This window comes from Phocoena phocoena, chromosome 11 (assembly GCF_963924675.1).
Source record: "Phocoena phocoena chromosome 11, mPhoPho1.1, whole genome shotgun sequence".
Classification (NCBI taxonomy): domain Eukaryota; kingdom Metazoa; phylum Chordata; class Mammalia; order Artiodactyla; family Phocoenidae; genus Phocoena; species Phocoena phocoena.
The window spans coordinates 72882351-72895154 of NC_089229.1; positions in this window are offsets into that span (position 1 = coordinate 72882351).

Genomic DNA, 12804 nt, shown 5'->3' on the forward strand with positions numbered 1-12804 from the left:
TGAATTTCATGCCATAAGAGTCACATGGAAAATATTTGACTCTATATGGACAATCTTAAGAATTTTAATACCTAAGTTTTCACAGACTGCTTAAGAGAAATGAAATTATAACTTCAAATTATATTTGCATTGTTAGTATAGTCACTGGAAAAGAATGGGATTGTTAGTTTACTACACAATGAAACAGTTACCTGCAATGTTGTAAAAACGTAGATATTCATTCATGTCCATATGTTTATTCCTAAGTCTTACTTTAAAATATGGGTCCTAGGCTACATTCCCCAAATCAGTAACTGACATTTCACTGAGTAGCACTAATTTCACTTAGTTTTAGTATTTTAAAGAACTTAAATGTAATAAATTTTTATCAAATGACAATTTATCTGAAAGAGAAAAAATTCTAAATTTTTGCATATTTTAAAAACTGAAGAGATACTATATCATCAAAAATATGAAATTGAAGAACTTTCTCATGTGAAAACAATTGCTTGGAAAATACATCCTTAATTATATTACAGAAGGAACAGAAGTGATATAAATAAACTCACTTATTTTTACATAAAATAAATAGGAATCAGTGTCAGGGAGTGAAAAGAACAGAAAACCTGGGCTTTACTTCCAGTTCTTCCACCAACTAGATCCTGGATAAGCTTCAAAAACAAGAGGGTTGGACTTGATGATCACAAATGTTTTGTGTAGCTCGAAGAGTCAATGTGTCTCAATTTCCTAAGAACAAGATAAGTAGCTTACAAAATATTTTCTCAAGCAAGAGTAGAATCATTACTGCTTGAGTCATTGAAGTATTCACTGGACAAGCTACTCATGGAGGTACCATACGAGAAGATCCTTTCTTGGTTCAGTGTGTACAGCATGATGTAATGTTTTAATGGGCTCCACTTTAGCCTGGTGGAGTCACTTTATCAGTTGAGCTATGGGCTGACAGCTCTAAGAGGGTATTCAAAGTGGACTATATATGAGATTTAAAATTCTTTTATTATGCTGCATAAGGAATTCAGAAAAATCAATTGTATTGAGAATTTTAAAATATCACTATCCCCACTTACGGCACTTAATATGTGTTGTTTAAAACATGCAGTTGTGCAAATAAAGGTTGATTTGGCAAGGAATTCACAATTCATGAGTGGGGAAGAAGTTCTATTGAACTTACAACTCATTATTATCATGCATTTACACAGTGAGTTTCTTTAAGGAAACTTTCTTGAAACTTCTTCCAAGTAATGTGGAAAGATCGGCATCTAGCCATGGTGGAAGAATCACCTTGTGATAGTTTTCTATGTGGGTGGGGGAAATTGCTTTGCTACAAAGACAATTGGAATATTCCCTTAATGTAATAACAGGGTGAAATAAAGTAAATAAACACATTTCTCTAGCACTTCATTCTCTCTCTTCCTGATCATCTCTTACTTCACCTGTATTGCTTTTAAAATTAAGAAGTATATGCAAGGAAAAACAGATCATAGGCATGCAAGTATCCTTGCTTGGCTTTTGCTCAAATTTAAGTTTTCTCACTTTGATGTTATAAGGCAATTTCCACAGCTTTAAATATTGGGGAATTTAACTTTTAATTTAGAAATATAGATCAGGCAATCAGCCCTTATGGTTCAATAGGCCAAACTTATTATTTTCTCCCTACACTTCCCCATCCAAGAGATCAGGAAAAATGAAGAATATTTATTCTTCACATTTCTCTCTGTAGATCATAAACATAGTTCAGTTCAACAAACATGTACCAAATACTATGCTAGGTATGAAGCTTAAAAAATAATGGTTATTGCTCTCATGGAACTTACAGTTAAATAGACATATAATTGTAGTACTAGTAATAATAATGATAATACCTAATATTTATTGAATGATTCCTTTGGTGCCAAGCAGCACTAAATGTTTTAGATGAATTTTCTCATTTATCACCCTCTATAGCCTTCTGGGATAGGAATTATTACTATCCCCATTTTACAGGAAATTGAACATTGGGAGAGGTTTAGTAACATGCCCAATGTCACACTTGAAATGAGCAACAAAGCTGCCTTCAAAGTTTCTTCTATAAACTCTGGAACCTCATCCCCTAATCAGTAACTTAAAGGCCTCTAGGAGCACATCTAACAAGAAAGGGAAGGGAAGCAGAGACATTTCACAGAGGGATCCTGCAGTAATCCATGGCTCTGGAGATATCCTATTAATTCTATAGAAGTGGCAGGGGCTTCCCTGGTGGCGCAGTGGTTGAGAGTCTGCCTACCGTTGCAGGGGACACGGGTTTGTGCTCCGGTCCGGGAAGATCCCACATGCGGCGGAGCGGCCAGGCCCGTGAGCCATGGCCGCTGAGCCTGCGCGTCCGGAGCCTTGCTCCGCAACGGGAGAGGCCACAACAGTGAGTGACCCACGTACTGCAAAAAAGAAGAGGCAGTAAAAGAAAGATAAAGGCAGTTTATGAATTCTAGGCCTTCATATATAATCAGACCAAGCTTCGAACAAAAAATAATATATTTCTTCCCTTTACTTCATTCTTTAGTTTAGATATTTACAGAGCTCAGGATGAAATGCTGAGAGTTCGGCAGGGAAGAACATAACCTCCATCCTCATAAATCTTAATTCTAGCAGTCCATACATAATCCAGAAACTTCAGATTTCCAGAAATTTGTAAAAGCAAAAGCAAAGCAAAAACAAGCCAGCAAAACCCTGCAAATATCCAGGCAAAATTATTCTTTTTTTTAATGTACACTTTATTCTTTTTAAACAAAGTATAATTGATTTACAACATTGTGTTAGCTTCAGGTGTATTGCACAGTGACTATATATATATATATATATATATATATTCTTCTTCAGAATTTTCCATTATAGGTTATTACAAAATATTGAGTCTACTTCCCTGTGCTATACCATAGGTTCTTGTTGGTTATCTATTTTATATACAGTAATGTGTATATATTAATCCCAATCTCCTAATTTATCCCTCTCCCCCCTTCCCTTTTGGTAACCAAAAATTTGTTTTCTATGTTTGTGGGTCTATTACATTTTGTAAATAAGTCTATTTGTATTTTTTTTATATTCTACATATAAGTGATATCATATGATATTTGTCATTCTCTGGTTTGCTTCACTTAGTATGATAATCTTTAGGTCCATCCATGTTGCTGTAAATGGCATTATTTCATTCTTTATTATGGCTGAGTAATATTCCATTATATATATATGGACTATTATCCTCATATATATATATGCCACATCTTCTTTATCCCTTCATCTGTCAATGGACATTTAGGTTGCTTCTAGGTCTTGGCTATTGTAAATAGTGTGGCAATAAATATTGGGGTGCATGCATCTTTTTGAATTACAGTTTTCTCTTGGTGTATGCCCAGCAGTGGGATTGCTGGATCATCTGGTAGTTCTATTCTTAGTTTTTTAAGGAACCTCCATGTTATTCTCCATTGTCACTGTACCAAGTTACATTCCCACCAAGAGTGTAGGAGGGTTCCTTTTTCTCCACACCTTCTCTAGCGTTCAGTATTTGTAGACTTTTTGATGGCCATTCTGCATGGTGTGAAGTAAAACCTCATTGTAGTTTTGATTTACATTTCTCTAGTAATTAGAAATGTTGAGCTTTTTTTTTTCATGGAGGCATAATAATTCTTGTTGCTACCTTTAGAATAAATTTTTTATTGGAGTGTTTGAGCACTTTGGAGAAAAGATACGGAGAATATGGCTATATAGCAAAATGAAGAGGTGAACTGAGGTATATCACAATACATCTTAACAGTTTTTATAACACTTAAAAATAATATGTAGATAGCCACATCCACCAAGGGGCAGAGAGCAGAAGCAAGAAGAACTACAATCCTGCAGCCTGTGGAACAAAAAACACATTCACAGAAAGATAGACAAGATGAAAAGGCAGAGAGCTATACACCAGATGAAGGAACAAGATAAAACTGCAGAAAAACAACTAAATGAAGTGGAGATAAGCCACCTTCCACAAAAAGAATTCAGAATAATGATAGTGAAGATGATCCAGGACTTCGGAAAAACAATGGAGGCAAAGATTAAGAAGATGCAAGATATGTTTACCAAAGACCTAGAAGAATTAAAGAACAAACAAACAGAGATGAACAGCACAATAACTGAAATGAAAACAACACTAGAAGGAATCAATAGCAGAATAACTGAGGCAGAAGAACGGATAAGTGACCTGGAAGACAAAATGGTGGAATTCACTGCTGTGGAACAGAATAAAGAAGAAAGAATGAAAAGGAATGAAGACAGGCTAAGAGACTTTTGGGACAACATTAAATGCAACAATGTTCACATTATAGGGGTCCCAGAAAGAGAAGAGAGAGAGAAAGGACCAGAGAAAATATTTGAAGAGATTATAGTTGAAAACTTCCCTAACATGGGAAAGGAAAGGGCCATCCAAGTCCAGGAAGCACAGTGAGTTCCATACAGGGTAAACCCAAGGAGAAACATGACGAGACACATAGCAATCAAATTGGCAAAAATTAAAGACAAAGAAAATGTATTAAGAGCAGCAAGGGAAAAATGACAAAAAACATACAAGGAAACTCCCATAACGTTAACATATGATTTCTCAGCAGAAACTCTACAAGCCAGAAGGGAGAGCCACGATATACTTAAAGTGATGAAAGGGAAGAACCTACAACCAATGTTACTCTATCTGGCAAGGATCTCATTCAGATTTGATGGAGAAATCAAAAGCTTTACAGACAAGCAAAAGCTAAGAGAATTCAGCACCACCAAACCAGCTCTACAACAAATGCTAAAGGAAATTCTCTAAGTGGGAAACACAAGAGAAGAAAAGGATCTACATAAACAAACCCAAAAACATTAAGAAAATGGTCATAGGAACATACATATCGATAATTACCGCAAACGTGAATGGATTAAATGCTCCAAGCAAAAGACACAGCCTTGCTGAATGGATACAAAAATAAGACCCATCTATATGCTGTCTAGAAGAGACCCACTTCAGACCTAGGAAAACATACAGACTGAAACTGAAGGGATGGCAAAAGATATTCCATGCAAATGGAAACCAAAAGAAAGCTGGAGTAGCAATTCTCATATCAGACAAAATAGACTTTAAAATAAAGACTAGTAGAAGAGACAAAGAAGGACACTACATAATGATCAAGGGATCAATCCAAGAAGAAGATATAACAATTGTAAATATTTATGCACCCAACATAGGAGCACCTCAATACATAAGGCAAATACTAACAGCCAAAAAAGGGGAAATCGACAGTAACACATTCATAGTAGGGGACTTTAACACCCCACTTTCACAAATGGACAGTTCATCCAAAATGAAAATAAATAAGGAAACACAAGCTTTAAATGATACATTAAACAAGATGGACTTAATTGATATTTATAGGACATTCCATCAAAAAACAACAGAATACACATTTTTCTCAAGTGCTCATGGAATATTCTCCAGGATAGATCATATCTTGGGTCACAAATCAAGCCTTGGTAAATTTAAGAAAATTGAAATTGTATCAAGTATCTTTTCTGACCACAATGCTATGAGACTAGATATCAATTACAGGAAAAGATCTGTAAAAAGTACAAACACATGGAGGCTAAACAATACCCTTCCTAATAATGAAGTGATCACTGAAGAAATCAAAGAGGAAATCAAAAAAAACCTTGAAACAAATGACAATGGAGACACTACGACCCAAAACCTATGGGATGCAGCAAAAGCAGTTCTAAGAGGGAAGCTTATAGCAATACAATCCTACCTTAAGAAACAGGAAACATCTCAAATAAACAACCTAAACTTGCACCTCAAGCAATTAGAGAAAGAAGAACAAAAAACCCCCAAAGTGAGCAGAAGGAAAGAAATCATAAAGATCAGATCAGAAATAAATGAAAGAGAAATGAAGGAAATGATAGCAAAGATAAATAAAATTAAAAACTGGTTCTTAGAGAAGATAAACAAAATTGATAAACCATTAGCCAGATTCATCAAGAAAAACAGGGAGAAGACTCAAATCAATAGAATTAGAAATGAAAAAGGAGAAGTAACAAGTGACACTGCAGAAATACAAAAGTTCATGAGAGATTATTACAAGCAACTCTATGCCAATAAAATGGACAACCTGCCAAGGAAGAAATGGACAAATTCTTAGAAATGCACAACCTGCCAAGACTGAACCAGAAAGAAATAGAAAATATGAACAGACCAATCACAAGCACTGAAATTGAGACTGTGATTAAAAATCTTCCAACAAACAAAATCCCAGAACCAGATGGCTTCACAGGCGAATTCTATCAAACACTTAGAGAAGAACTAACACCTATCCTTCTCAAACTCTTCCAAAATATAGCAGAGGGAGGAACACTCCCAAACTCATTCTATGAGGCCACCATCACCCTGATACTAAAACCAGACAAAGATGACACAAAGAAAGAAAACTACAGGCCAATATCACTGATGAACATAGATGCAAAAATCCTCAACAAAATACTAGCAAACAGAATCCAACAGCACATTAAAAGGATCATGCACCATGATCAAGTGGGGTTTATTCCAAGAATGCAAGGATTCTTCAATATACATAAATCAATCAACGTGATACACCATATTAAAAAATTGAAGGAGAAAAACCATATGATCATCTCAATAGATGCAGAAAAAAGCTTTTGACAAAATTCAACACCCATTTATGATAAAAACCCTGCTGAAAGTAGGCATAGAGGGAACTTTCCTCAACATAATAAAGGCCATATATGACAAACCTACAGCCAACATCGTCCTCAATGGTAAAAAACTGAAAGCATTTCCACTAAGATCAGGAACAAGACAAGGTTGCCCACTCTCACCACTCTTATTCAACATAGTTTTGGAAGTTTTAGCCACAGCAATCAGAGAAGAAAAGGAAATAAAAGGAATCCAAATCAGAAAAGAAGAAGTAAAGCTATCACCGTTTGCAGATGACATGATACTATACATAGAGAATCCTAAAGATGCTACCAGAAAACTACTAGAGCTAATCAATGAATTTGGTAAAGTAGCAGGATACAAAATTAATGCACAGAAATCTCTGGCATTCCTATAGACTAATGATGAAAAATCTGAAAGTGTAATTAAGAAAACACTCCCATTTACCATTGCAACAAAAAGAATAAAATATCTAGGAATAAACCTACCTAAGGAGACAAAAGACCTGTATGCAGAAAATTATAACATACTGATGAAAGAAATATTAGATGATACAAATAGATGGAGAGATATACCATGTTCTTGGATTGGAAAAATCAACATTTTGAAAATGACTCTACTACCCAAAGCGATCTACAGATTCAATGCAATCCCTATCAAACTACCACTGGCATTTTTCAAAGAACTAGAACAAAAAATTTCACAATTTGTATGGAAACACAAAAGACCCCAAATAGCCAAAGCAATCTTGAGAACGAAAAACGGAGCTGGGGGAATCAGGCTCCCTGACTTCAGACTATACTACAAAGCTACAGTAATCAAGACAGTATGGTACTGGCACAGAAACAGAAAGATCAATGGAAGAGGATAGAAAGCCTAGAGATAAACCCACACACATACGGTCACCTTATCTTTGATAAAAGAGGCAAGAATATACAATGGAGAAAAGACAGCCTCTTCAATAAGTGGTGTTGGGAAAACTGGACAGGTACATGTAAAAGTATGAGGTTAGAACATTCCCTAATACCATACACAAACATAAGCTCAAAATGGATTAAAAATCTAAATGTAAGGCCAGAAACTATCAAACTCTTAGAGGAAAACATAGGCAGAACACTCTATGACATAAATCACAGCAAGTTCTTTCTTGACCCACCTTCTAGAGAAATGGAAATAAAAACAAAAATTTGGGACCTAAACAAATGGGACCTAATGAAACTTAAAAGCTTTTGCACAGCAAAGGAAACCATAAACAAGACCCTCAGAATGGGAGAAAATATTTGCGTATGAAGCAACTGACAAAGGATTAATCTCCAAAATTTACAAGCAATTCATGCAGCTCAATTACAAAAAAACAAAAAACCCTATCCAAAAATGGGCAGAAGACCTAAATAGACATTTCTCCACAGAAGATATACAGATTGCCAACAAACACATGAAAGAATGCTCAACATCATTAATCATTAGAGAAATGCAAATCAAAACTACAATGAGATATCATCTCACACTGGTCAGAATGGCCATCATCAAAATATCTAGAAACAATAAATGCTGGAGGGGGTGTGGAGAAAAGAGAACACTCTTGCACTGCTGGCGGGAATGTAAATTGATATAGCCCCTATGGAGAACTGTATGGAGGTTCCTTAAAAAACTACAAATAGAACTACCATACAGCCCAGCAATCCCTCTATTGAGCATATACCCTGAGAAAACCAGAATTCAAAAAGAGTCATGTACCAAAATGTTCATTGCAGCACTATTTACTATAGCCAGGAGATGGAAGCAACCTAAGTGTCCATCATCGGATGAATGGATAAAGATGTGGCACATATATACAATGGAATATTACTCAGCCATAAAAAGAAATGAAATTGAGTTATTTTTAGGGAGGTGGATGGACCTAGAGTCTGTCATACAGAGTGAAGTAAGTCAGAAAGAGAAAAGCAAATACCATATGCTAACACATATATATGGAATCTAAGAAAAAAAAAACGGTCATGAAGAACCTAGGGGTAAGACGGGAATAAAGACACAGACCTACTAGAGAATGGACTTGAGGATATGGGGAGGTGAAGTGTAAGCTGTGACAAAGTGAGAGTGGCATGGACATATATACACTACCAAACGTAAAATAGATAGCTACTGGGAAGCAGCCTCACGGCACAGGGAGATCAGCAGTTTGTGACCACCTAGAGGTGTGGGATAGGGAGGCTGGGAGGGAGGGAGATGCAAGAGGGAAGAGATATGGGAACATATGTATATGTATAACTGATTCACTTTGTTATAGAGCAGAAACTAACACACCATTGTAAAGCAATTATACTCCAATAAAGATGTTTAAAAAAAAGAATTATTTAGATAATCTAGAATGGAAAAGTTTAAGATGAATATGAATTTGAAAGTGTTATTCAGTAATATTTCTTTAGTGGGCTTATGTACATGGCACTATTCTAGGCAGTATTTGTAATTAAGTTTTCAATGAATTGTGTGCAGTGTTTTTTATAATTAAATCAAGGGGGAAAAAGAGTCAATAACGTCAGACTCTTCAGAGTTTGAAGTATAGGAAAAAACACCTAGAGAAAAATTAAGAGAAAAAGGGGAAAAAAGGATTTGCTAAAATTCATTTTAAAGAAGTGATAAATTCAACTACAAAAGCATCTGAAACTTCTGCACAACAAATAGTCTATAAGGAAACTAAAAAAAATAACCAAATAAAAATATTTACAGCATACATAACTGAGAAAAAGCAAATTTTATTACCATACAAAAGGCTTTTAAAATTCAACAAAAGGACAAATAATCCACTAGAAAAATGGACAAAGATTATGAAGAAACACTTTATACCGCAGGAAATACAAATGCTCAATAAACATATAAAAGATGGTCAACCTCAAACACATTAAAGAAGGCAAAACCAAACAAGATTTTTTTCTTATCAGATTCATAAAAATTAAAAAATGTGATCATACCATGTGTTCACAAGACAGCTTCAAACACTATTAGAGGATAGTATATTAAAAATATATATATAACATCACTGGAGATAATTCGGTACTACCTGTCAAAATTTTAAATGCAAACACTCTTTAAGCCAACACTCCTACAATTAGAAGCGTACTGTGTGTACACACATATATATAAAGATATATACATTTTCAGGAATGTTTGCTGTGGCACTATAATAGCAATAAGTTGTAAAAACCTAAAAGTCTATCAGTAGAGAACTTGTTATTTACTGCCATAAAGTAAGATAATCTGCAGCCATTAAAAATATATATTATAGGGGCTTCCCTGGTGGCGCAGTGGTTGAGAATCTGCCTGCGAATGCAGGGGACACGGGTTCGAGCCCTGGTCTGGGAAGATCCCGCATGCCGCGGAGCAACTGGGCCCGCGAGCCACAACTACTGAGCCTGCGCGTCTGGAGCCTGTGCTCCACAGAGAACAAGAGAGGCAACGATAGTGAGAGGCCCACGCACGGCGATGAAGAGTGGACCCCGCTTGCCACAACTAGAGAAAGCCCTCACACAGAAACGAAGACCCAACACAGCCATAAATAAATTAATTAATTAAAAAAAAAAAAATTAAAAAAAAAAAAAAATATATATATATATTATAGACAAATAGATAGATAGAGATGACAGAGAGATAGAGAGATGTGGAAAGATGCCCAAGAATTATTATTAAGACAAAACAGGTTGGGAATTATGGGTATATTATGGTTGCACTTGTATGTTTTTTTAAAAAAGGTAGAGACAAGAGCACAAGCAATAAAAAAAAAATAGAGACACAGAACTTCATCAAAATCAAGAAATTTTTTGTTTCAAAGGACATCATAAAGAAAGTAAAAAGACAACCCACAGAATGGGAGAAAATATGTGCAAATCATCTATATAATAAGGGATTTGTAACCAGAATATATAAAGAACTCATAATTCAATTATAAAGAAACCTAATTAAAAATGGGCAAAGGCTCTAAACAGACATTTCTCCAAAGAAGATATACAAATGGCTAATTAGCACATGAAAAGATGTTCAACATCATTAGTCATCAGAGAAATGCAAATCAAAATTATAATGAGATACTATTTTTACCCCCATTAGAATGGGTAAAATAAAAGATGGGCAACAAGTGTTTGTGAGGATGTGGAAAATTGGAACTCTCAAACACTGCTGATGGGTTTGTAAGATTATGCAGTCACATGGAAAAGTTTGTTTCTCAAAATGTTAAACATAGAGTTTACCATCTGCTACAGCAATTCCACTCCTAGGTATATACCCAAGAGAACTGAAAGTAGCTGTTCACACAAAACCTGTACACAATTTTTCATAGCAGCATTATTCATAATAGCCAAAAGTGGAAACTGAAATGTCTATCAACAACAAAATATGGCATAGCCATACAATGGAATATTTATATAACCATAAAAAGGATGGAACATGATGTATCTTCTACAACATAGATGAACCTTGAAAACACCTCGCTAAGTAAAAGAAGCCAGACACAAAAGACCACATATTGCATGATTGCATTTATATGAAATGTCCAGAATAGATAAATCCATAGAGATGGAAAGTAGATTAGTGGTTGCCACTTGTGGGGATAGTGGGAGTGGGAATGACTGATAATTTGTATAGTGTCTTTTCTGGGAGTAATAAAATATTCTGGAATTAGTGATTATGGCTTTACAACCTTGTAGATATATTAAAAATCACTGATTTGTAAACTTTAAAAAATTGAATATTAAATTATTCAAATCATATCTCAGTAAACCTATTTTAAAAAGGTAATGGGATAGAGATTTATGTATAATCTGAATTTGTTAGTTTATTGAACTTGGTAAGGTGCAAGCAGGAAATTTTACTTATTCTTCCCCCTAGACCTCAAACAAGTTCTGTAAAGTCTTCCATTTTGGACACTATCTCAGGCCGAGCCCTTTAACTTTTCCCTGTCATTAACATGAATTACCAAAGAGCCTCATTTGTAAGTGTCATAAAGTCCAGTCCAATCTAATATTAAGAATTTAATCTTATCCAGTTCAAAGCTTCCCTCCTCCCCCTTCATTCTTTACTCTTCTAACTTGTTTCTACCCTTTCATCCCTTCTCTCTCTACTACCTCTAGCTCCTGCTTCTGTGATGCCATTATCATCTGGCAGAAGTTCAGATGCTGGCTTTTCTTTCTTGGACTGCTTTTGTGAGCTCCCTGGACAGCTCTCCCCATTCCCACTGCCCAGCACCCTCATTTATACTATGTTCCCTCAGACAAACCTCAGCTTCTCAGATCCTACCCACTCATCCTCTTTCTGTTGGGGTACCATTTTCTGGCTTTTGCTACATAAATAATGATATCTTATGTATTCCTATTATTGGAATGTGGCATCCTAATTAATTGTCAATTTTATGTAAGCAAGTAACTTTTCCCAGGTTTTTGCTTACCCTCGCCTTCCATGGCTGTCCTCTTGGGTAGGATTCTTTCAGGATGATTCAGTCTTCTTCAGCACAGGCTTAACTCACAGAAAAGTTCTGAAAGTACAGGTTTCTCTTCCACTACAGGGACTTTCTGTTCAGGGTCAACCCCTCTCTTTTTTTTTTTTTTTTTTTTTTTTTGCGGTACAGGGCCTCTCACTGTTGTGGCCTCTCCCGTTGCGGAGCACAGGCTCCGGATGCGCAGGCTTAGCGGCCATGGCTCACAGGCCCAGCCGCTCCGCGGCATGTGGGATCTTCCCGGAGCGGGGCACGAACCCGTGTCCCCTGCATCGGCAGGCAGACTCTCAACCACTGCGCCACCAGGGAAGCCCCTGATTCTGTATTTTGATAGAGAGGTTCTTAATTATAATGTAGTCAAACTTATCAATATTTACCATTATGATTAGTGTTTTTTTCTTTTTTTTAGTCCTATTTAAGAAACCTTCCCTATCTGAGATCATGAATACTGTCCCCTATATTATCTTCCAAAATGTTCAAAATTTTGCCTTTTATATTTACATCTTTAATGTGCCTGAATTTATTATAGTTTTTAGTATATTGTGAAATTGGAGTCCAGTTTCATATTTTTTCTTATTCACAATCTATCTAATGCCATTTATGGGAAAGTTCGTGCTTT